This window comes from Mustela nivalis, assembly GCF_964662115.1.
Source record: "Mustela nivalis genome assembly, chromosome: 6".
Classification (NCBI taxonomy): domain Eukaryota; kingdom Metazoa; phylum Chordata; class Mammalia; order Carnivora; family Mustelidae; genus Mustela; species Mustela nivalis.
This window is the reverse complement of record NC_139025.1, coordinates 90943040-90970423: the sequence shown is the minus strand read 5'-3', so window position 1 is coordinate 90970423 and position 27384 is coordinate 90943040. Positions and strand designations below refer to the sequence as shown.

The window sequence follows — 27384 nt, the reverse complement described above, 5'->3', positions numbered from 1 at the left end:
CATGTGGCCACTTCTTCTGGGCATGGCATGAGAATGATTTATGAGGGAGGAGACAGAAATGGCTGAAAGTCGCAAAACACAGTGTCTTCCTACCTATTAAGAATCCCCTGCTCATCCCTAATTAACACGGAAACAAGGGGAATTTGAAGGATTCTAAAGAAACTCTTAGTTAACAGACTGTAGAACACACAGAGCTCCCTACTTTGGCCTGAGATTAGGACCCTTTTGAAAAGAGCCCTTTTCTTCACAGGAAAGGAACTATTCACGTGATGGGTGTTTCTCAGGTCTTGGGGTCAGAATGTAGGCCGATGTATTAGGTAGCAAGTGCCTGATTCCCTTTATAACTAGGCCAGCATTTGTTCAGTTGAAATGGCTAATACATGCACCTTTATTTAAATCCCTTACTTAGTTTTTTTACTAACTACAAAATATGCCCCCAAAGTATTTCATTGCCTTCCTGTGTTCTCTGTGCTAGAAAAGAGGCAGTTTTTCTATTTTCTTCTTATACTGACATCAGGGCTTTGCTTTTGACAATTTACACTCTGTAAGAAATGATAGAATTTTGAAGTATTGTTTTTATTCGCCCATTAAGGAACAAAGCCCCTTTCCAAAATAAATAGACTTGAGGTCTAGACGAGGGAAGCCTTGAAGGAGTAAGGCTAGGCATAGAAGAGCTGTCTTTCAAAGCTCACAAAATAGTGCAGAGGTACAGAGCGGCTTAGCTACTGCTTGAGGGGATAAATGAGATCATGGATATTGGCCTGTGCTGGATTGTGTCCTCAACTCCTGCCCCTTGCATATGTTGAAGTCTTACCCTTTAGTACCTTAGGATACACCTACATTTGGAGATAGGGTGTTTAAAGCATTAATGAAGTAAAATGAAGTCATAGGGGTAAGCCTTAATCCAATATGAGTAGTGCATTTATAAAAAGAGATTAGGACACAGACAACACAGACTGAGGGGCAATCGTGAAAGGAGGTGAGAGAATGGCTGTCTACAAGCACAGGAGAGAGGCCTCAGAAGAAACCAACCTGCTGGCACCTTGATCTTGGATTCCTAGCCTTCAGAACTGCAAAAAAACCCCAAATTTCCAATAAGGCACCCAGTCTAGGGTATTTTGTGATGGTAGCTCTAGAAAACTCATGCAGATTTGAAGGTGTTTGGCAGTTTATGGAGTATTTTACAAATATTAGTTATCATCATTATCACGAGGTGGGGTATTAGGGTGGAGCCAGGAAGAGAAACCAGCCTGGACATATGGAAGGAACACATGTCAATAAAATGTATTAAATGCTGACTATGCCTTTGGTATATGGAGATGAACGAGATAGGCTTTTTGACCTGTAGCAAATGCCAGCCCGGCATGGAAGATACTGAAAGAGCTCGCGAGAGGCTCAGGGAGAAGGTGGTTCCTTCTGCTTGTTGGGGTTAGTGAGTGGAGGTCGGGGAGAGAAGTTTGCAAAGTTTTCATGGAAAGAGAGTGGGACTGAAAGACTCAAAACCTGAGTAAGACTTTTCCAGGCAGATGACGTGGGGATAGAGGAGGAAGCACAATCAAGGGCACTTACGTGGGAAAGTGGGCCATGTCTCTAGGGAAAAGGCCATGGTGTGGTGGTGGGACAGAAAACACAGGGACAGTGCTGGGAGGTGAGGCTCTCAGAGTGTTGGCGTCAACTTGTAGAAGACTTTGAGTGCAGTGTGAAAGGATTTGGGTGCTATCACGTAAGCCATATGAAAGGCCAATGTGGTGTTCTTCTTATTCTCTCAACATTTCTTTACTTTCTGGCATTATCTGTTTTTCTTGCCTTCATTGCACAGCTTCATCCAGACTCCAAGTGTCTTCTATCTCCTGGTCCACCAGGTTCCAACAGGTAAATTTCTCTTTAAAAGTCATCTTTTCTAGAGACTTAAATGATTTTCCACTGATGCCCACTCTTTGATAAGTAAGAGGTAGCCTGTCCTAGGTCCTGAGCAAGATTTGCCAGCAATTTGATGGCTTTTTTCGGGCAAGTCATTCTTGCAATGTTTTTAAAAAAGATTTTATTTATTTATTTGACAGACAGAGATCACAAGTAGGAAGAGAGAGAGAGAGAGAGAGAGAGAGAGGAGGAAGCAGGCTCCCCGCTGAGCAGAGAGCCCAATGTGGGGCTCGATCCCAGGACCCTGGGATCATGACCTGAGCCAAAGGTAGAGGCTTAACCCATTGAGCCACCCAGGCGCCCCATTTTTGTAATTTTGTTAAGAACTGACAATAGTGATTGTTCACAGAGATCAGCCAAAGTGTGTTGGGGCCTCAAAAAATATTGATTGACTGGGTGAATAGAATGTGTCCAAAAGCTGGTGTATACCTTATTCTCTGGCTTGACCATTCTCTCTTTCCCTCGGTCTTTTTTTTTTTTTTAATCTGAATTAAAATAACATCTATCAGTTATGGAACATGACCAAACAGTTGAAGACAAATTATGAGATTAATTGGAAATGCATGCCATTCCTTGGAGAAATTTCAAGAGGAAACTTTACTGACTCGTTTATCTATCACAAGGTAAAATGAAAGTCACATTCACCCTTTATTCAAAATAGTCCTCACTATATATACTCAAATAGGGGTGCAGAATCTTTTGACTATGGTGGGAAAGTTGAAAGACATTGCAGGATATGTGTCTGAACAATTAGGTGGTGGAAGAATGGGCTAAATGTCTACAAAGGCAGAAAGGGTCTTTTATCACCACGTTTTCTGCTCCCGCACACCGACCTGTAAATCAGAAGTAAATGTACCTGCCTCTGATGTCTACCTCTATCTGCAGGACACTAATAAAAAGCTTCCATTTTAATCAAGTTAGTTTTTATGTTCTTAGAATTCCCTGTGAATTCTAACAGATTTTTAAAAATTTATGATCTAATTTTAATTATGGAAAGACAATTCTTAGTGAAGCAGTCTAAAGGAAGTGATTAAAAATAAGAGCTCTGCTGTCAGATGACCTTGGTTCAAGTTCTGGTTTTTTAGTTTTTAATGACCCTGTCCAAGTCATTTTAATCTCTTTACAATTTGGAGGATAGCTATGAGGATTAAATGAGATAATGTGGGTAAATTCGTGCTTAGCCCAATAGTGGATGAATACAACAATCTGTGATATAGAAAAGAGCATTCTCTGCTAAATGATGGGACTTAAAAGTGAATTGATAAGGGAAGCCATATTGGATGCCAGATACAACTCTCATCCACACCTACAATTTCTCTGGTCAGTGGACAAGAAATGATGGTGCTGACATAATTGGTAAATCACAACCATCAGTCCATTTACATTTCAAATGGCTCAGAAAAAGCTGACTTACAGAGCTGTTGCAGGGAGCTAACAGTTCAGGGAATTTGTGTTAATAGGAAATATTTTTGAACCCTTGAAGCAAAACGTATGTTTATACTTGGGTAGAACAGTTGATTTGGGGTTTTACCTGTTAACTGTGGGCTTCAGTATTAAAATCCTTAGGTCAGCTTTGCACCAGTAAGACAAAGACATTTCAGAATGGTGTTGAGGACAGTGAGTGTAAAAGCTTACTCCTGAAGCGGAATGGTGGAACGTTTGTTTGGTGGTCTAGGTGCTAAGCCAGGCTGCCATGTGGATCATTTCTCTTTGGGGTAAATGGGTCACGGATCCCAGAACCAATGTGGGTAACGTCTTGTCCATCTCTGCTTCCAGCAATGCCTGGAACTCTAAAATGCAAAAACAGAAAAATGATGAGTTTCACTGTTGACCTTGCACAGAGCAGTGCACAATCAATAGCTGTTGAACATATTTATTTATCTATCACTGCAAAGTCAATTTCTTTGGGGGTGGGATAGGGATAAAGATTTTTGTATCTTGTACTGGCGTGACAGCCAGCGAGCATCCATTGTGTCTCGTTCTGTGGTATGTTTTGCCTGAGGAGTTCTCCATTATCACACCAAATGGCACTAATGTTAAAATATTAGGTATCTAACTTTTCTGGTTTGTAATCTTAGCAGAAATTCTACTTGTAACATGATTGAAATGAGAATGCCTTTCCCTAGATCTGGAAGTGATGTGCAGGTTAAAGTTACTTAAAACACAGGAAAGCAACCCTAAAGGAACATTTAAGACAATCTGATGATAATAACATCATTAACAGCATTATCATTTGCTGTTATTTGGTAATGTTAATCATAGAAGTGAAACATGAGACACTGTACATTATAATATGGGATTGAGAGAAATTAAGTATATGTTTTTATTAATAAATAATAAAAGCACAAGAGAAAAAATATTTTCAAATATCATCCAACTTCTAAGTACAATAAAAATTTCTTATATGGGAGAATTTCCTCTCTAAACTGAGAAATTCTCCTGTAACTAAAACTGTCACAAAGTTGCCACATTAGACTAATGACCTTTAGTTATAATTGGATAATTGAATTTTAAATTGTCAAGAAAATGGAACTGAAATTCATAAAACTTGCCAAAAGAATAACTCTCTGATACACATTTGACAATCTGAAAAATACCACAGCTTAAGAAAAATGAACCTGCTATTGCATTATCCAAGGGTAAAGCAAGCACTAGAATATTCCCCCCTGCCCCATGACCTCAGAACTAAAAAACAGCTCAGCCACTTTTGTTGAATTTGTGTGCATTTGCTTTAAGTCTCATTTAGAGTAACATTTTATCGGTGAAGATTTTTACGTGAGTCCTGTACCTCCTATGAGGATCATTTACAGCTAACTTCTTATTGTAATGACATTTCATGATATACTCACAATGATGCCCGATCTCCAATCATTAATTAAGAGTACAGAGGAAATAAACAAATTGTTTAATTGTATAGAAACTGTCATGCATAAGAATTAAATATTTGGAATGTCTGTGGATTAAAAAGACTATCCATTCCTAAATTTATTCCACATTGGACATTGTTGACACTAGAGGCAAGTATTGACAGAAGCAGGGCTGATCAATATTGAACCTTAAGGGTCAAAGGACTTCATGCTTAGTGTAATAAGCAACTTAGTTAAGGTATTACGGTGTTTCGGTATAGTAACAGTTATTAAGGGTCAGGCAAGGTTTCTTTGATAAACTCTAATTTGGGGAGGCTTGCATAGTTTCAGAGTCTCCAAAGGCATGAGATAGTATGACTGAAGCAAGATGATGGCTTGGAAATAAATAGAGAAAGTGAGTCATTACACTCAAAGGTGAGGAATTAGATTATTTCTACTCTCCATATTCAAAGCCCATCTTTTCTTACCATCCCCACAGAACTTTTACGAAATCTCTAAACCTAGGTAGCTTTAGAGGAGAGGTAAATCTCTTTTAAGTTTTTAAATAGCTTGAAATCTTTATTTTTGAAAATTATCTAGCACATTCAAGTAGTCTATAAATTATAAATACTACCAAAGGGAGCTCTGTATCTATTCAACCAGATATAGTTCATTGAAATTTCAGAAACACCCTCTACTCTTTCCAGTTGGTTGTGTGTAGAACATTAGTACCACATGGAACTTATTATTCTTCACCCAAACATACTTGATCATACTGGCCTACTGAATTGCTTACAGTTTGGTTTTCCAGCAAATATGACTTGTAATGTAACTAAGAAATAGTTTTTAATTATTTACTTTAAGATTTGTGACACATTGTATGTGAACTTGGAAAAAAGTAAGCAATAACATAAATATATGCCAAATTTTTTCATAATAATAAAACCACGATGACATAAATAGACAATTACATAGAAGTAAGTACGTATTGCCTGGTCTGGCATTTAATGACATAATTTATTTCCTCGTTGTTTTCTTAAATTAATGTGAAACCTGAAAATTAACATGGAAAAGTGTAAGATTATGGGTTTGAAAGTCACAGTGGCATATCTGAACATAGAAAAGGAGCAGACGAAGTGCTAACTCAAGTGCTTTCTACCTACTAAGCCCCATATAAACACAGTTCCGACTCCCCCAGTCCTTCCTGGGAAGACACTAAGTGCTCTGCCCTCTGTGACCTTTCTTCTAGAATTCAGAATGTATAGATACATTCAAACAACAGAAGTGGGCATTGATCAGTCAAGGAAGAAGCTGTGCACTTTCAGTTTCCATTACATTAAACAAAATACTCATTAGTGCTTGGCATTTTCCCAAGCAGACACAATCTAGGTGTCCACTGAGGCCTCATTGTGCAGTTAAGAAGTTTAAAAAGACTTTCTAGACATCAGCTAGGCACAATTAAGGGATGGGTAAAACTACTCCAGGGTAAGAAGGCTGAAATTACTGGAAACAAACACATATAGAATATCAACTGCAAACTAGACAAACTATCTTTAAGATCAGTTAGATATTCAGAGACAAAGACTAAAGACCCCTTTGCTTAATAATCATTATCCTCCTTAATGAAACCACAGTATACCTACTATGGGAGTATTCAGTTATATTAAAACAAGACCACGTCTAGATATGTGGCAGAAAAAATATAATCTGATGGAAAGCTGTCATCACAACGTAATTATTCCTATCCCAACAAGGAAACTAAGTGCTACTATTATTAAGAGATAGTAATAATGTAAGCTAGCTCTGAAATCTATATCCATTAAAACCGTTAAAACACGTTTTAATGCTAAACATCCACTCTGAGATCCAAAACACCTTCTAGAAAATGTTAAGAGAACAAATACTTTCACGCAGGTCAGACTGACATACTGTTTTCCCAAGCGTTTCCTTCCCTTCTGCCTTGCTCTCTTCCATCTGTCCATCTGTCTGCCCATCCATCCATCCACCCATCCATCCATCCTTCATCCAGCAAGCATTTATTAAATACTGTCTATGTGCCAAGGACATGGGCCACAATAGTAAGCATGTCCGGCAAGGGTTAGGTATACATGAAGTTACAGGCTTGCACACAAAACAAAAGATTTTATATGATTTTTGTTGCTTTCGGTATTAAAGCAACCATATTTGAGAAATCTTCATGCAAACCATTAAGATAAGTTAAATTTCAAAAATCATTCACATTACCTATTTCTCACCCTCTGGGTAGAGGAATGGGAAGAAAAAGTTTTTGTAACACAATTTCTCTTATTTTAAGGAGACATCTATTTTTCCACTTAGACTGATGCCATCTAATCTACCAGCAAGCTGTAGAAACAAATATCAAACATAACCGCTTTCTCAAAGTGATGCCGTGCTATCTGTTCACAAGGAATGTACGAAAGAAGAAAAAACAAAGACCATAAGCTGAATATGGAGCATGAAAACCTCCTTGAGGGTGCTGCGATATACTCTCCCTGCTTTTTAACTCAAAGACACCATTTTATCAGTACTTAACACAGATCTTTAAATCCCAGAGCTAATAATGCTTCCCAGCTACATACAGCTGGAAGCCTCTGACAAGCAGCATCTAGTAGGAACCTCACAGGGGATAAGGTTCCTAACAGTCAACTAAGAGTTCAAATCCCCAAAGAGGTGCCCCTGGTGTGCAGAGCACTTAACCCTTCGACCAGTACCAACATGACTATTCACAAATTATTGATGTCCCTAAATCCCTGGCAGATTGCAGACAGTTCTTGTATCCATCGAAGCCCAGGCATATGGTCACTAATGGGATGGCTTAAAAAAAAAAAAAAAAAAAAAAAACAACCAACAAATACACACATTCAGTCTTTGCTACACGAATATAAAGCCACTGAAATGCTAGAAGGTGATTGAACTGGACGGAACACTGTTAAATACATGCTTAGCCTCATGTTATGGATCACTTCCATTGACATCTATCTGCGTCCTTGGTACAGTTTAATTAAAGCTGTCTGGAACAAGTCTGCCCTCTAAATGATCGTCAGTGCAATGAAAAGGTGAAACACGAGGAGGCTTGAGGCCTTTTTTGTAAAGCATTCAAACGACTGTCTCTGTGGTTACAAACAGCAGTGGGAGAGAAATTCATTTTCAAAATTAGCCAGCTAAAAGACTTTTTTGCAAGAGAAAGTGGGGCTCCTTCTGATGTCATCTTGGAGTACCAGAAGCTGAGTTAGGTAATGCCAGATCTTCATAACTCAAACTGGACCATGTTCTGGTCCAAAATAGCTACACTTTTTTGGCTCCTAAATCAGCAAATGCTGCAGCAAGCTTTCCTGTTTGTAATTTGTTTGGCAAAAGAGAACCCCCAAATGAAACAATTTTGCCTAAAGCAGTCTCTTTTATAAGACAATTTTGCAACCACAAGGCAGGAACATCATTTATTTAATTTGTTTTTATAGTATACAGAATACTAGCACAGCTAGTATATAGCTTCAAACAATTAAGATATTTAATGAATACCTTTTATATTTCTGGTGCTGTTACAGAACCAGAGAAACAAAATAAACAAAATATTCAGGGTTTAAGGAACGTGGGACATAGTTTAGAGACTGAATCTTAACTAATTATACCTACTTCTTATGGCACTTTCTCCCTTTTAATATGATTTTATTTAAAGAGATGTAAATTAAATTATATTTGCTTTTTAATACCAAAATTAATTGTACTTTATGAAAGGGTTGAAAGGACTGTGCCATGTTTAAAATTTTCATTCATTGGCTTCTCCCCATGAATTCATCAGTCATGATATGGCTATATCCTATTCACTTAATGCTTATTTGGTATCTACTTCATATAGGACATTGAGTTACATCTTGTGTCCTTCCCCCACCCCAAAATGCCTCTGTCTCTCTCTGTCCATTATAACATGTTCATCCAGACTGGCAAAAAGGAACAGGAGCACTGAACAGAAGAGCATTCCTAAATTCAGTTAGGATGCTATTCAGGGTGAAGATTGTCTTAGCCTTGATGTCTAACAGAAATTAGTCAGACCTAGAAGGTATTATAGTCAACAATAGGTTAAAAGATAAAGCCAGTGAATCAGGGCCATATGTATTGAGTGCTGCCTATGCACTGACATTTTGCTGGGAACTTTGGGCACCACAGGATAGCAGAAGCATCCTCAACAAACTGCAAACTGGGAATATGTACACATTGGAAGTCACCAACTAACAGTGGATTTGGAGGGCCAAACCCTAGAGTGAGGTCAAAAGCCTTTGCAAGGAAGTAAGAGCTTGAGCTGTCTTTGGAGAATGAGGCCAGATGTCCAAGCCAAAAATATAGTGATAAGAACATGGCAAGTAGAAGACCAGCTAGGAAATTGCCTGGCTTTCAGTGGATGCTTTGTGTTGAGGGCTGTATCTTTTGGGATCTGATCAGGAGATTATAAATCACTTTAAGCATTTAACACAGAAGAAATTTAATTCAGGGAACTGATTTTCAGGTGATGACTTGAGATGACCAATAGGAGACAGTGTGGCAATTAAAGATTAGCAAGTTCTGGAAGCTGCCAGCAAAACTTGGGGTGGAAGGACAAGGGAGAAGATAGAGTTTCTGGAGCTCCGAGACCAGGGCCACCCAGGGGAGGACAGAACTAGAGAAGCCCTAACCAGTAGGTGCTGGAAGAATGGAGAAATACAAATGCATTTGCTGCTAGAGGTCTACATGAAGCAGAGAGAACAAGAGAAATATCCTGGCTTCTTCCTGTCTGTCCCCCTGCTCCATCACCTGCCAATGTCTTCCATGGACCACATCCAGATAGAAGCTGACAAGGAGCCTATGGGGGGAAAAAAAAATGTCTGCAGGGGTCAATCTCCCTGTAATACAGAATGGAGTAAGTGAAAGTAAAAGATATTGATAACAGCAAACAGGCTAATGATCAGTGAAGAGACTAATACAAAAGGATGTAAGATTGTGATAGCAGATATAATAGGCTTTTAAAACTAGGGAGAGGAGTTTAACCAAATAGGCAAGAGAAAGCCATTTTAGGCTTTTGAGAAGGAAAGAGACATCATGAAATTGGTATTTTAGGAGTATCCGACCAGACTTTGGAAAACGATTTGAGGCAAAGAGAGAAGTTAGGAGGTAGGAGATTAAAGATGGCCACCAACTCTTCGACATTCTTCTCTCTGAGGTGTTTCCTTTCCCCTTGAATCTGGGATGGCCTGAAGAAGAAGGGATGCTATGTCAGTTCTGGGACTATCCTTTAAGAAGACTGGAAGATGGATACCTTGGAACCCTGAATCGCCATCTAAGAAGTTCAACCACCCTATTGAAGTTGTCACTCGGATAGGCCCTGGCTCTCCTACGTCCTCCAGACAAGCCAGCAGCCAGCTAAATTCCAATGAGTGAAACTCATGAACACCACATGGAGCAGAACAATTGCTCAGTTGAGAATTGTCCAAGTTTTTGATCCACAAAAATCACGAGATATGAAACAACGGTGGTTGTCTTACGTCATTAAGTTTTGGAGTATCCTGTTATGCAGTAATATGTAACTAGAATGGAGGATATGTGATAATGTGAACATACTATATGATATGCCTCCAAATTGCAGGAACTGTGAGGAGATCACCATGTTTTGGTTAAAGATCCTAAGTTCTCTTTGTGTTTATAATAAGTTGACAAATTTTTTCTGTAAAGAGCCAGACAGGAAATGTTTGCTTTGTGGGCAATATGGTCTCTGCTGCTGCTATTCAACTCTATCACTATAGGGTAAAGAAAGTCATAGACAACAGGTGTAGGTGAGTTTCAATCAAACTTTATTTTCAAAAACAGGCAGCTGGTCCAGAGTTGGTTATAGATCAGAGACTGCTTGTTCCTGGTTTATGAGGTTCAAGATATTGAGAAAATTTAACTGGAAATATGCTATGCATAGATGACACAAAGGAATTGAGATGTAGTTTAAAAAATAGATAAATATTCTTGAAGGTGGCCTTGGATACTACTATTGTTGTTTTTTTTTTTTTTTAAGATTTTATTTATTTATTTGACAGAGAGAGATCGCAGGTAGCCAGAGAGTCAGGCTCAATCCCAGGACCCTGGGATCATGACTTGAGCCAAAGGCAGAGGCTTTAACCCACTGAGCTACCCAGGCAACCCTGCATACTGCTATTGTATCTTCTTAAAATCTACCTCGTCAGTTCTTTTGTTTATTTATTTATTTTATTTTTTTTCAGTGTTTCAAGATACATTGTTTGTGCACCACACCCCGCGCTCCCTGCAATATGTGCCCTCCGTAATACCCATTAATACTTGTTATTTATTTTAAATGATACTAGGATAGTCGGTAAGTAAATATATTAGTCGGCTGAAGGATTATTTGAATTTATAAGGTGGGGCCCTTGAACCAGATGATTTATAATCTGGAGACACACAGGGGACAATATCAAACAGATTTTCCGATATATGAATAGTAGTCCTGGGTCCACCGTTAATGGTTTTTAAATTTATATAATTTCAACCCAATGTATTTCATGAGTAAACTGGACTATTCTAGAACCATTCTTTTAAGTGTGACTAACATCCTTCTAATTTTTAATTTGTCTCATATTTATGACTTATTTGTGCAATTATGAGTTTGGCAATATTTCTTGCTTGCATTTGGAAAGCATTTATAACATTAATCTCAAAGTATTTATATCCCAAACTATTCTGAAAAGTCAATGGTAATTTTTCATGATTTATGATATATTGAAGGCATTTTATCATGCTATTTACTGTTATGTCATAGGAAAAAAGTGTGACCTTTGAAGAAATAAAACAAGCAGCTTTTCAGTTCTCCTGCATATCTGTTAAGTTTATGGATATTTATTTTAGGCTTTATAAAAATTCTATCAGGCAGCTAAACAATTTAGAGTCACATAGCATGTAAATTCTATTAAACAAGGGCTCTTTACCCTTTCCTATTGCCCTACATGCGCTTGGTACAGTGGTACAACTCTTCAGAACAAACACTAATAGTCTGCTTAAAATCCTTAATGTAAACTGATGCAGGTATGCTAGAGGAAACTAGTGAATATTCAAAGGGGTTTTTATCCATTTAAGGCTGAGAATGGTTGAGCAGTTCTGTTTTTGGCCTGAAAAAGAGCAACCCGGTTAAGAGGCGTCGCCTTCTTTGACAGAGTACTGACCCTGCGGCCTTCCCTCAGAGATCCGTGACCTCAAGTCCTGGCCTTTGGACTTTTCTCCTCCTTGAGGGTAGAACGATCAGCAAATTCCTTCTATTAGATATGTTAGTAGTTTCTGCTAAGAAGTGGATTTTAATAACATTAAATTGCAAGAAATTGTGAGGTAAGGTTTGCTCCTAGACCCCAAGACAAACCTAGTTTCAGCTGATGACACAGCTTCTATAAAGGGCCATCTGTTTAGCTCTAACAGCATTTTCTTTGTTTCACCTCCGTAGCTTGGTTTCAAAGCCTGGTCTGGGACACCTGCTTGATGTGAAATGAGATTGGCGGGTCTCAGTCCATTGGCGGCTGGCTGAAATTTCCCATCTTCCTTTCCAGAAAAATGGTCCATAAGGAAATTAAGTGCAAAGAGTTAGACGTCACACATGGATTCACGTATAGGTGTGCTGCAGGCCTAGATAATCTTCCTGTGTGAAAAGTACAATATAAATTCAACACTGGTTCATTGGTTCATCTACTTTGCCTCTCAGCAGCTCTCTAACACCTGAGGTCTCCTGTATCCTGAAGATGATGCAACTTTAGGGACATCTTTTTTACTGTTCTAAGCCACTGCATAATTTGAGCTGAGATTGTAACGTGGCTTGAAATTGGCTGTGATTTGCTGCTTCATTTAAACAGGGATGGTGTATGAAAGTAGCATAAGAGGTACATGTTCTGTGCTTTTTTACATTATGTAAATAGATCTGAAGTCTCCATAAATAACAATTAAAGAATATGCATAGGCTAAAAGTAAACAGATTAGATGCCTTCAGACCATCTATTACCCAAGAGAGAAAGTAGAACACTGTAATTTATTATAACCTAAGGCAATATTACCTTAAAATGGTATGAATTTTGATTTCAAAAGTCAATAAGGTCTTTTCCATATAAATTTACAGCCACCAAAAATTGCACTGCACTTACTAAATACACAATTAGTTTCTTGTTACAGATAATTTCTATTGATCCAAATCTGGTTTGTCAGCATGGATTAATCAAAATCGTCAGGGATTGAGATCTGGATGGCTCAAGGGATCAGTTCCTGGGCTATGAGCCTTTTACCCTCAGGCCACTGTTCCCAATTCTTACAGGAGTTTCAAGAGGCCTATCTGACAGCGGATGTGAAACAAACCAGTACTTTCAACTGAGTACCCTCATGAATTCATTGTTCCTTGTATTCAGAGACATTGTCCCTTACCGGCAGAGGGTGTATGTAAGGTGAAAAGTTATTGCATTATCAGCAATCCTAGTTATTTTTCATAGATATGTCCACATTTATAATCTCCTATGGTAAGCAATCGTAATTGCTGATCGCAAGGCTTGCTGTATCCAGTGATAGAACAGTTCACTCTGTGTGACATTTTCTCCTAAACCAGGGTAGTTGATCTCCGATGGGTTGCCCCAAGCTGTTATATAGTCTTTTCTTTGTAGGATAGACTGTAGAAATGTTTCTTTTCTAGAGATCATAGATATGTATATCTCCTTTCTTTGTTTGCCTTTCAGGTCTTTTCTAAAGTACAGGTTATAACATTCTCATCTTTTATTCCATAAAAACTCCAGGTCCAGTTGCTTACCAGACAGAAGGCTTTCCTGAATACTGTTCTCTGCAGTTCTTGGGTGAGATGATTATCCTCCACTTGCTCATAGTCTTTAGGAAGCTCTTAATCCCAACCTGGGCATCCATAGTGATGTGTTGGGTAGTAGGGATGCCCAGATCTTCGACTACCTGATCTCATCCCACTAGGTCCAAGAAACCCTCTATAGATCTTCTTCTCTTCAGCCCTCAGTCTGTCAGAAGCTCCTAACAACTTTCTTTATTCAAGGTGAGCCAGGCAACCTGTTCTTAAGATTTTTCTAGTTGTAGTCCCATAGATTTTATTGCGAGGGACCAAATCCCCCTGTTTTTACCCTGTCTGGTTAGAAAAATTAACAGACTTTGATTACAAAGATACTAGCTACTTTTAGGTAGAAAAGGAAGAAATTTGGTTACTTCAGAAAAAAGAAAAGGGATTTTTAGCTATCCTAGATCATTTATAAAGTTCTTCCTTTTCTTTACTAGGGGATTTTCATTTTCTGGCTTTTCTATAAAACTATCCATCTAATGTGGTTCTCTGCTATTGAGCCATGCCCAAGCAGTGAAGCCAGCCCAACTGGTGGTATGTCCTAATGATGAAAATCATCTGTTAGGGAGTGGCCCAGGAAAATGATAGCTTGTTTCTAGTTATCCATATATCTATGGCTCATACGACTTAATATCAAGTCTCATTGCTGTGAAGTTGGAAGTAGAGGTGTAGGAGGTTCTAATTAAACCAAGCAATGTACCTTCATGGATTCCAGATGTCAAGGAAGTAGCCCAAGAGAGTTACTGCCCAATTCTGCATTGCTGACACAAATTGCTCCAAATTGATCTGAGTGTTTCTGGCTCATAAAGCTGTAGGTGTGGAAGAAAAAAAGAAGAGCCTCTGATTCCAAGTAAATGAATGGAGATGACCTAGATAAGTGTTTTCCTTCTTAGTCCAGGGAAGGGGAAGCAGATAGTCACTTCTACAAAGCTTCTTGGTTGAGGATGAAGCTATTCTGGATTCTCCCTTAAAAGATCTACTAATCTCCTGGAGATAGGCTGTGACAAGTTAAAGAAGAGCATTGAATTCCTTGGGCTTTCTTTTTTTCCCCAGTGCTGTCATAGTACCTTGTGTACATTTCAATTGCAGCATCATAGTGAACTGCATTCGTCTACCTGGTTTTCCTTTCCAATGGATAACGGAAGCGGTAACCATATGCTATTCATCTTTGTGTCCTCAGACCATAGACAGACTCTGGCATATTACCTGCACACCACAAATGTATAACAATGAGTTAAGAGTAGACATCAGAGAGGAAAACCCAGTCTTCCATACTTCTTTGTAATCCTATTCTTTCCTCTTGGGAGATGGTGACCTAAAGATGGAATCATTCCATGACTAGTAAAATATAGTATAGTTGGTAAGCACATCAATGTCATGTGCTTAAGTTGAATCTTATATATTGATTCTGATACTTTGTAGCTATGTGATTTTGAATAAGACTTAAATGCCTTCCTCTGTAGAATTAGGATAATACTTAGGTCATTTGGGATGTGAGGATTAAATAAATTAACCTGCAGTGCCTGGCACATGTAAGTTACATTATTTTTATTATTATCACTGTCATCGAAGTGAGAATATGGCCAGTTTGCTGCTGTTGAATCTAGGCGAAAGGGAGAAAACATCTGTAACAGCAAGTAAGAGAGTCAGAATTGCTGTTATGAACAACACTCATGGATCAACTAAATCACAGTTACTGTACATCCTCTGTGTGATTTGATTTCCCGGGTGGACATACATGGTTTCCTTGTTCTCATTTCCTTTGAGTGATTTAGTGAAAGGGATCTCCCTTTGGCTTCCGGGTGACCTGGAGGTGTGTGTGTGTGTGTATGACTGACCTGAGCTGTGTTTAAATATCCAGCAACCGTTCAGGTAGAGAGGGAATGTAGGAGTGTGGAGGCATGAGATGAAAAAATTCTGACCAAGCCAGAGAATGCTCACTGATTCCTAGGTGGGGAATCCTAGGTGGGGCCTGGAAATGCAAGAGAAAGGAGGCAGTGGTGGACAGAAAGTTCTGGAAGCTTTGTATGGGAAGAGAAGACCTAGAAGACCTACAGAGGAATAGTGGAGAAAAGAAAGCGTCCTAGCCTAGTACTTTTTGTATGCAGCCGCAGAATAGAGTGGTAGCCAGAAAGAGAGGTACCAAGTGCCCATAAAACCAATATCACAAGAGAAAAACATTCTAGAAAGATGAGATGGAAAAACATTCTAGAAAGATGCTGCTGGCCTTCTACTTGAGACACATCCAGAGTCTATATTGCTCTGAAGGAAAGTAATCATTTCATACTTAGGTTTTTTCAGTTAGCATCTTTTACTTACTCTTAAGTCTCTCTCTGTTACCTTCTTTTCTGACTTTGTTTTCATAGCTCTGCTAAAATAAAATGGTGACTGGTAACTGCACAGACTCTCTTTCTCTCCATCGCCAGTTCTAAATAATCAACAAATACAAGAACCCTCTGTATCCAAACCTTGATTTGAAGGAGATCTTGGAGATTTACAAGATGCTAAACTAGGGGGAAACTTGTGAATAATCAGCACGATACATTTTGCTCTCCATTATAATCAGTTTTTCAGGCTCTGTGTCGATAAAACTTTTTCTCCTTTTTCACAATGGTTTACAACTTAAATAATTTAATACAACAGTTGTTATATTTTTATGGCAAGCTTATAAAACTGGAACCATAAGTCTTTTCTGTGCAATATATTACCAAAAAGTGACACTGGAGAAGGGGAACTGATGATTACTGAAACTGTAATTCAATCTTCAAGTTCTGAAGATGTCATGAAAACGGCTTCTGCTTTACTTGCATCTGGCAGATACCATCAGGATGCCTCAAATGAACTCTCTCTGGGTATTCAATCTCTCCCTCAGCATTATTTCATATACAATAAAAACAAAAATGGGACTCTGTGATGCAAATGTAACCGTGATTCAAGCCCAATCGTTCTTTTGTCAAATAGGATTTTCCTTTATGAAATTTCATTTTAGAATTAATTTTGATATCAATGCCTGTCAAGCTGTGGGAATGGAACAGAACCGAGTGAGTCTATTCCTATCCAAACTGACTTGTTGGAAATGGTAATTTAAAAAAATGCAGAGAATTTGTACTGTGCTGAAGAAAATTAAACCGGTCATGCTACATATTGTCAATCTGGTAGAGAGTTTAGGTGTGATAAACAACAACATACCATAAAGGCTTTTTTTTTTCATATATATATATAAATATATAAATTTATATATATATATTTAAAGATTTTATTTATTTATTTGAGAGAGAGAGAGAGAATGAGAGAGAGAAACAGACTCTATGGCAATCAGAGAGCCTTATGTGGGACTCGATCCCAAACTCCAGGATCATGACCTGAGCAGAAGGCAGTTGCTTAACCAACTGAGCCACCCAGGAGCCCCTTTTTTTTAATATATTTTAAACTGACCACTCTTCTCCCTGTCATATGAATTGTCAGAAAATAATTTCCTAATTCTGACTGATTGTTTCAATGATCTGAAAGGTGTGTGAATTAAATAACAGATTCTTAGGTGTTTATGATGAAAAGTGTCCCACATAACTTAGACATTAGCATGGGAGGAAATACGTTCCTTTTAGATAGAGAGGATGTTAGTAATTTGTATGTTCTTGCCAATGATTGTCGTTTAGTGGACTTGTCTGGTCTATATTGACTTCAGCCCAAGACGAAGAAGCATTAAATTTCCCAAGCCTCTTCTTAATATGTCCAACATGCACTTAATATACTGGAGATGTTGCAAACGAAATTTAAGAGCTGTTATGTTTCTATTAAAAACGTCACTCTGCCTTTTGCATTAGTGCACTAGGGCGAGACTCTACAAAATCTTTTTGAGATCTGCCCAGGGTGAGCATAAATTAGCTCCTCGAGGGAGGTGGGGGAACTGAGCTTCCATAATATGGCTACTGCGGGATCACACACCCAGCCGGAAAATAAAACTTTCCCTTTACTCCCCAAGCCTCAGAGAGCGCAGGCGGCACCATGACAGTTTCTGCATTTTGTCTCTTGGCCAAGGTCACCCCTGCCCACCTTGGGGTGAGAGGCCACGGACGGTCTGTGAGTGGTGTTTCATTCTCACCACAACACAGGCTGCTAATCACGTAATTTCCAGGTGACTTAACGGCGATTATAGCAGGCTCCTACACGGAGAGACCAAACTACAGAAACAGCCCAATCCTGGCTGTGATGGGTGCGGAGAAAGGAGGTGCTCTCGCGCCCTGGGGTAAGGGGTTTGATTGGATTCTGGAAACCTTTGGTGAAAGACACCTTGCCCTTTCCAGGTTAGCTTTTTCTAAACAGTCCCGGTAGTTAGTAGAGAGAGACAGAGAGCCCATTTAACAGCGTCCTGCAATGAAGGGGGTGCAAAACTTTCTCCTCCAGCATGCTGAGGTCCCGCAAGTCTGCAGAGTAGAAACACATTCCAGGCTCCCTGCTTTCCAGCGGGCCTCCACCTGTGATGGCTGCTGGCTTCTGCACCCTGCGTGAACTTTCCCTCTGTTTGGTCTCATTTTGCTCTTCTATGTATGTAGCCCCTGGAATGGATTTCATTTTACCTTAGGAATGTTTGAGGAATAATAAAGGGGAAGAGGCTCTTCTTGGGTGTTTCTGAATTTAAGCAAAGTTGTTTGCATGTTTTAAAATCAGAAAAAACCGGGGCACCTGGGCGGCTCAGAGGGTTAAGCCTCCGCCTTCGGCTCAGGTCATGATCTCAGGGTCCTGGGATCCAGCCCCGCATCGGGCTCTCTGCTCAGCAGGGAGCCTGCTTCCTCCTCTCTCTCTCTCTCTCTGCCTGCCTCTCTGCCTGCTTGTGATCTCTCTCTGTCAAATAAATAAATAAAATCTTTAAAAAAAATAAAATAAAATCAGAAAAAACCAGGTACTGGCTATAGCATGAGGTAAAGAATAGCTAACTTGTGTAATTAGTCTCTATTACTTGGATAGTTTGCTTTTCGCATTTAAGGGCAAAATAAAATAAAATAAAGCTTAATAGTGTGTTCATTGTCCCTAAATTGAAATGCTCTGCAACATGAGTCGTCTTCCTGAACCAAGAGAGGCAAAGATACCCGGAAGTTGAGAGCTGCAAGGGGAAATTGAGCCATCCGCCCCTAAGTCTAGCTTTAGGATACGGGTTTTTGAGAAGCGCTCTTTAACTGAACTCCTTAAATATACAAATGAAGATACAGTTTGTGCATATATATATAAATTTGTGTATATGTGGATGTATGGAGAGAAATAGGGAAGTTGGGAGGGGGGGAGAGAAGGAAAGAGGGAGAGGGAGGCCTCGGGCATATTTATAAACTAAAGGTAGCACACTGCGTCTTATCAGGAAGCCAAAAAGTAGTCCTGGTTGACAAAACAAATGAAGTGATACATATATTCTGTGTAAATAATGCTATAAAGCAAATAGTCTCATATGTTCCAGCTAAGGCATCTGGATACTTTTTAGAGATTTTTTTCTTCTTAAAATATGATGCAATGATCCAAGGTGGAGGAAATGAAGGTGGTAGAAATCTATGACAAAATCTGAATTATGAAGAAAAAGTTCAAAACTCTTTGGTGTAGTTCAATAGAAGCAAGCCCAAGTGCTTTTTAAAATACTATGTTGTCAAGTCCAACTGCTATGAAGTTGGAATGATTCCAAACGCTCGGGCAGGTGATTTATCTCATGTCGTCATATCCCACCTATTCTGGCTGGCTGGATGTTGGCTTGGTAAGGTAGTTTTGGGCTAAAAAGTGCTGGAGCGGTAAGGTCTTGTTAAACTTTCAGCTGATATAAAAATATCGATGTTGAAAAGTTGCATGACTACTGAGGCAAATGGCTAATTAAATGCATACATCTTATTTAAGTCTTGCACCAGAGGAAGTAAGGACCATCATAGCCATAACAATAACTAAAACTAACATTATTTACTGGGGTCAGTCATTGCATTAGGTGCAACCCACACATGGTCTGATTCACTCCTCACAACATGTAGAGGCAGCCTTTGGCTCTTACCTCTGTCTTACAAATGAGAAAATGGAGGCTCAGAGAAGTTAAATAACCAGGTTCTCTGAATCAGGTGAAAATTTGGACTCTGCTGAGCTTCAGAAACATTCTGGGCTAACAAATTGAATCATCCTGCTCTTCTGTGATTATTGGCTCTTAGCAGCACTGCAGCTTTAGGAATCAATATAGTGCACGAGTTCTATAAATGTGCCTCTTAATAAGTTAATAAAACAGAGATATTCTCATTGCCTCTCCATCAAAGTTTCAGGGAAAAAATGAGAATATTAAATGCAGTAGGATAGGGAAGATCTGCTCCATTTGCTCTGCAATGATAATCTTTTACAAAAGAGGATTTTTATTATTAATTCTTTGCCTTCTGGGGATATTATAATTTTCTAGAATATAGAACTGCCTTAAGCACAGTAATTTGCTGAGCTAGACTGAATCTCAAAATGTTTCAAATGAGCTGATAAACAACTGCATAATTAGCCATTATTAGATCAAGTCTGTATGTTACTGATATCCAGATGAACAAACCAATGGATAGGCAAATTGTAGATATAGTTTTAAAAACTAAGAGCCTGTGTTATATTTTTGCATGCTTTGTAACTTGTCCTTTAAAGAATTAAAAACCACGTTTCATTTGCCTTAAAAAAAAAGACATTTAAATTATTCTATCAAATAAATCCTTAGAGACTTAATCATTAAACACATAGTTCCATGTATGAATAATGAAGGATTTATGTGTTGAATGCCGCTCATGCTTTAAAAATGAATAGATGGTGGGATTTTTTTTTTTTTTCAATTAAAACTTGCCTCAAATCTTTCGTTTGCATGGGTAATGCTCTTTCATCCCCTTTTTGAGTTCTGGTTCAAGTCCAGAGTACAAAATACATTTGGCCCTGATTATGAAAAGAAAAGATTTTGCATGCTCAAATCAGAAAAGGCAAATATAGACAACTTTAATGCTTAAACACACACACCTTATTCAGTTGGTTAACATCCAGGCCAAAACGTACCCACATTACAGTTAAATCTCTCTTTCCTCTCATTTTTCATTTTTCAAGAACTTGACACTGGATCATAAAATGTTGCTCTGGGCTGGAATTCGTCATGCAGGTTTACAGCCTAGGAGTAAGTTTTTTTTTTTTTTTTTTAAATATTAAAATCAGCTCAGCAGTTTTGAGGATCAAATATAGAAAAGAGACATTTGCAGAAAGAAAAAAAAATTCTAAGCTGTCTTAATTTAAACAAAATTGTAGTTTATGCTCTGAACTCGGGGGCCACAAGACAAAACAGGTAAATGTGTTAGATCGTATTTGAACAGAAAGAACTGCAGCAGAAATTTTCCTGAGGATCTCTAAAATTAGAGAGGTGATATTTTGTCTTGAATGGTATACGCGTCTGTTTAGGGGACAGACCAGATCATTTCTTGAGGTTCTTTGAAGATGAATGATTCTGTGGTTTATATCTATTGGTAGTTTGGATGCCACTAATAGACTGTGAACTGCCAATTTGCAACAGTGCAATGGGCACAAGGCCTTATGTGAATGAGCCTCGTTGGAAATAAATTTGTTGCTGGATTAAAACAAATATTTTGACCTTTGATGATTTTAACAGTTTCCAAAATTTTTATGCCCTTCTTATGCTTCCCATTATCACTGATCCCCCATTTGATGCCAACTAATAGCCTTAGGTAAAATTTTATTGTCCTTGGATTGAAGTTCCACTTTTATTACAATGATTATATTTATCCATGGTCTGAGGTTTTTTTGTTTTTTTGGGGGTGGGAGGGTTTTTTTTTTTTTTCCATTTTTTCTTTTCTTTTCTTTTTCTATTTTTTTTTTTTTTTTTTTAGTTTCAGCCTTTATTTATTACAGATCTTGGATCCCTGTTAAGGTTCTTAAATTTACATTTCTTCAACTAGTCCTTTCGCTTGGCATGCATTTTCTTTGCATATTTACATGGTTCCAGAAACAGACCATTTATATCCTCAAAGTTAAAGCCATAAGGCCATCTGGGCTACAAACGTAACAAGGAGTGCCAATTTTTCTTTCCATAGGTGTATCTGCTGTACCCAAGTCACAAGGAGAAAATAAGACCTTTGGTTCATAAAATATCAGCATGATTACTTTAATGTTTTTCAGAGGCATTAGAAAAGTTTTCAAATTTTTTAGAATGTTCTGATTTTGTCGGGAACATTTGCCATTGTGTACTTGATAAGAAATCTTATCTTTACATTTTACAACTTTCCATACTTAACTCATAAAAATGACATGAGTATTCTCCAAAGTCCAAGATGCCTTGTTAGGATTTTATTAATGAGCCTTTTAAGGATACTCTCTCCTGAAAAGGGAAATTATATTTGGTTCAGAATAAATGAAGCTACACACTTAAAGATCTGATTTGATTTAAGTTTCTGAAGCAAAGAAACTTCAGCAGATTTCAAATTTGGAGCAATATACTGTCATAGCCCCAGAATAAAAAGATTATATCTAATTTGATTATACTATCACAACAACACAAAATATGGGTAATGCTACACATATTTTGAGAGTTAAGGAAATATTTTTGCAGAAATCTGAGTCATTACTTGGCTCCAGTGCAATGCATAAATAAAATAAGGTAGAGAGAACGTTTCATTAAATTTTATTTCAATTCCTTGTTTTCCCTGCATATTTCATCACTGACATTATTGTATTGAAACAAACCCCAGTTTTGATGTTGATGAGAGACACACAAAACAGCTCGTCTGGCATTTGATTGGTATACAGACTTTAAGGTCAAAAGTTATTTCTCACAAATATATGACTTCAGTGGATATTGAATATCAGAACTAGGTTTTGATCTGAAAGGTTTTGAATAAGCCTTATGATGGACAATATTTGTATTGTTACATTAAAACACTCAGGAAACCAACTGAAAATACGAATGATGTTATAATCAAAGGAGGAAAGAAGATCCCCGGTCATTTTAAGTAAGTTATTTCCTTACAAATGGGAACAGAAACACACTGCAAAATAAACTACAGAATCAGAAGTTAACAGACCGTGGTCATAACTGTCATTTGTTTCTGACTTGTGTGAAGAGTAAGTAGAACTACATTGGGGTAAAAGAAAACGTGAAGTTATATCCTTTATTTTAAATCTTCACTTTTAATTTATTCTCTAGGTTTATTGAGAAATTATGGACACACATGACTATATAAGTTTAATATATAGCCAGTGTGATTTACATATGCTGTGAAATGATTAGCACCAGTTCAGGTAACATCTGTTGTCTCATATAGATACAATATAAAGAAAAGAAGGAAGAAAAAAATGTTCTCCTTGTAGGGGAAAGTCTTCGGATTTACACTCTTAACAATTTCCTTGCATATCATACAACAGAGTCAACTATGTCATTGTGTTGTACATTACATTCCCAGGATGTCTTCATCTTATAACTGGAAGTTTGTTCCTTTTGACCATCTTTCTCCAATTCCTCCTCCTCCAATCCCCTGCTCCTGGTAACCACAAATCTGGTTTCTTTCTCTCTGAGTTTGTGGTCCTTTAAGGTCCATCCATTTTGTCACAAATGGTAGATTTCCTCATCTTTATGGCTAGCTAATATATATATATATATATGCCACAATTTCTTTATCTGCTCATCCATTGATGGTCACTTAGGTTGTTTCCATGTCTTGGCTATAATAAATAATGCTGCAATAAACATAGGGATGCATGTTTTTATTTGATCTACTGTTTTTGTTTCCTTCAGATATATTTCCAGAAGTAGGATTGATGTATCATATGGTAGTTCTATTTTTAATTTTTTGAGGCACCCTCTTACTGTTTTTCCCTAGTGGCTACACCAATTTACATGCCCACTAGCAGTGCACAAGGTGAACCTAAATTCTGAGAACAAATTTCACAGTAGATAATTCTTCTGCTTTTAGGTTTCTGCCACCAAAACACAATTAATAATTAAGAATCAGAAGTCACAAATCACCAAGAAAAATCAATGGACAGCTTCCAGAGAAATAAAAGAGCACATATGGCTATAGACATCCTGGACTAGAAACAGTGGAATATGTGCAAGATGTTTGCACCAGCAAGTAAGAGTTGTTAAAGGGTAAGTGTGATTTTTGTTTTAATTATTTTACTGAAACCGGTAGTGAGGATAATTATTATTTGAAATTAAGCTTTGATACCATTATACAAACTATCTTAGTTCCATTAAAAATATTTGCGAGGCTGTTCCTCAAAATTTGTATGACATGGCTTCAAAAAATTAAACACATAAGTTCATACCACTAATCCAACAATTCCACTTTAGGGTATATACCCTAAATAATGGAAAGCAGGGTATATACCCTAAATAATGGAATGCAGGAAAGCAGAGAGATCTTTGTAACCCATTTGTATAGCAGCTTTATTCACCACAGCCAAAAAGTGGAAACAGTTCAGGTGTTCATCAACACATAACTGGATGAACTTAATATATATGAGTGATATATACATACAAAGAATATTTAGTCTTAAAAGGAGTGAAATTCTTACACATGGTACAATATGGGCAAACCTTGAGGGTCTAATGCTAAGTGAAATGTTATATGGTTTCACGTATATGTGGTTATCTAGAACAGACAAATTTATAGAGATGTAAAGTAGAATAGTGGTTACCGGGGTTGGAGGGAGGGAAGAATGGGAAATTAATGTTTAATGGAATCAGAGAGGTTTTGTTTGGGATGATGAAAAAGTTCTGGAGATGGATAGTGGTGGTTGTTGCCCAACAAAGTGAATGCATTTAATGCCACTCAACTGTTCACTTAAACATGGTTAAAATGCTAAGAGTTGTATTTTACCCAAATAAAAAATAATAAAAAAAATTCACATGGAGTAACAAAAATCATTTTATATTTAAGCACCTTAAACAGTGGGGTTGACCCCTAATACTTACAGCAATAGATTTGGAGGCTTTCGTGAATCCCTAATTTTATATGCATAGAAATGTTCGTTTTGACTTTATTTTGACTTTTGGCTTTCTCCCTAGTTCCTTTTCCACTGATAGTTTTTTTCTGGTACATCTCATTACACCAGTACCAGCTGAATAAGTAAGCCTATGAGGGAAGAAAGTGCCAAGAAAGACAGTGCTGTTCTTCCTTCCCTTTACTCAACTCTAAGGAATAGGAGCTGGCCTCTTTATTCTTCTCAGAGCGGCACCAAGAAGCCATATTGTTTTTTTCTCAGTTGTGCAACCAATTTCATAGAAAGACGTTTGTACAACCGGTTAAGCCACAAAATATCAACTGATTTAAACTGAAGATTTAGGAGAAGAGACTACCAAAATTTGAAATGGTTAAAGACAATAACTTTATCAGGAAAGGTATGTCTTATAGAAAGAAGGCTTCCATGGGAACAGAAAAGGAATACACTGTTTTGTCAGCTTTTTATGCATGGAAGGATAGATTTTTAAAAACATTATCCTTAGGAAAGTGAGTAAAACTGTAGAGATGAAAACATTGTATTTTGTCAATTTAATTTAAAAATGTTAAGAGAGTGAATTAAGACATTATTTTCCCATTAACGAATGTTTCCATTTTAAGCTTGGGGAAATAGCCGGTTTGTCTTGCCACATGGTAAGTGATTCTTACAGTTATAGCCATTAGAAATTCCCCCATCGTTTCTGAGTGGGTAATTATTACTTGAAATAGCTCCTTCGGAGTGATTATTATGAAATGTACCTATCTTCTGTTGATCTACTGCTTTTATTTATCTCATGTTAAAAGATCTTTAGAAACCTTTCTATCATTAATGGGCAAATTCCATTTTACAGATACATCCATTAGTTGCCAAGAATAATTCTGATCTGATTAAAGGATAACCATTTAAAGACCACTAATTCACATATTAAATGCTTAGGGTTGTACATTGTTAAAGACCTTACATCTCTAGACCCATTATCCTTTTTCTCTTGGTAGAAGATAATAAATGAGGGCCTCAAATATTGGATGGATCTTCTTTCATCCAGACTGGAGAAAAAGAGGGCTACAAAAATGAATGTAAGGTTTGAGGAGTCCTTCCAAAGGGGTGTTCAAGGATTGGTGTAGATATTATGAAATAACAAAATATCACAAGTCTCACTGAGATGGAGGGAAGTTCATTAAAAAGGAAAGTACGTGAACAATTATGATCTCAAACGAACATTTAAGGAAACAAACATGACAAAATATCTCTAATATCTATGAAGTGCTTCTCAGAAGGATGTTAATTTACTATTCTCATAATAGCTGTTTTTCATGTGATTAAGATCATAAATAGGATTTATCTGTTTTCATGTGTGGCAATAAATACCAGAGAGGCAATAAGAGAAATATGCCGACTTCTAACAAAGTCTATGGATAGATTGTAAACCTCTTGAAGGCAGGGCCCTAATTTATCTCACTCCTTCTCCTTAGAGCCTGACGTTCATCCTGACAAATGTTAGTCAATAAATATTTGCTGAATAAATACCTCAAACAAGTACATATCAGGTTTCCTAACCTTGGTAGAGAATCCACAACCCACAGAGGTGCTAAAATTCAAAAGAATTTTGAGGCAGATTGTTTGCAACTTAAAATACATTTCCCTGCAGAACAAGCTATCCTGCGTGGATGGTATGGGGTGGGGGGTGACCACGCCAGTTCCTGAAAGTCACTTAATCTCCCACATAGCGGAAACGTTATACATTTGAGGTGAACAAGGAGAAGGAAAAAATAAAATACTGCAGCAATAAAATCAAAGAGAGAAATAATAAAATTGCATAAAAACTTAAAATTTTCTTGCCCCTCAGTGCTTGAAGAGAAGCAGATTTAAGTATGAGAAGATGAAGAGATGTATTGAGATTGTCTTGGAGAGGCTTAGAAGCTCAGGAAATTTAGAAGCCGGTGGCTTTTTAAAAATTACTCAGAATTCCCCTGCAAAACTATGTTCCACTTATCCGTGATAAAAGTCTTTCAGTAACATTAGTTTAGCTCTTGTCAGCCAAGATTAAGGTACTTTTTAAGATTCAAAAATGTAATGGTGAAAAGGGGCAAAGAGAGAAACAAGTGAAGAAAAATCAGGTAACCGGAACAACAAAAATGAAAATATTAGACTTCCTATCAATCTAGTCCTCCCTGTGCTCTGGGCTCTGAGCATACAGACATGGGTCAGTCACAGCCCCTGCCCTCAAGAAGGGGAGTCAAACTCATTAGCAAGTAAGCACGGCCTTCCATTGTGATAAAGACCATGACAAAGGTAACTGGGTACAGCGGGGCCAGACCGAGAACGGTGGCCAGAGACCTCTGAGGGGCGCAGCGAAGGCTGGGGGTGAATCCCGAAGAAGGCGGCTGCAGAGAGAGAGAGAACGGTCCAGGCTCAGGGAACAGTGTGAGCCGATCAATGCGTGCAGAGTACAGAGGCGAAGCGGGAGAGAAGGCATGCCCTGGGAGATGGGAAGGGGCTGCTGAGGCGGGCGGCTGGAGCGAGGAAGGGCTTCCGCGGTCCCCTTGTGAAGCGGCCTGACTCATCCTGCAGACGACTGGAAATGTGAGGGTTTTAAACAGGGAAATAGCATGATCAAACAGGCATTTTCGAAAGATCACTCTGGCAGCATGATGGAGGATGGATTAGAGGTGTGAAATACTGGTGGCAGAGAAACCTGTTAGAAAACCGCGAGAGAATGAAAGCGGGGAGTAAATAGCAGGCTAATTATAGAGGGAGCAGGGGAGCCGTGTG

The 27384-nt window shown here is 38.1% G+C and overlaps 1 long non-coding RNA gene across 1 annotated transcript in view; it reads right to left on the bottom strand.

Moving 5' to 3' along the window:
* Positions 1-1979: 1979 nt before the first annotated feature.
* LOC309866525 overlaps positions 1980-27384 on the bottom strand; it is a 107978-nt gene continuing 82573 nt past the window's right edge. The window contains exon 5 of the long non-coding RNA XR_014312732.1: positions 1980-3710. This is a non-coding gene — a long non-coding RNA (uncharacterized lncRNA). The remainder of the gene's footprint in view (positions 3711-27384) is intronic.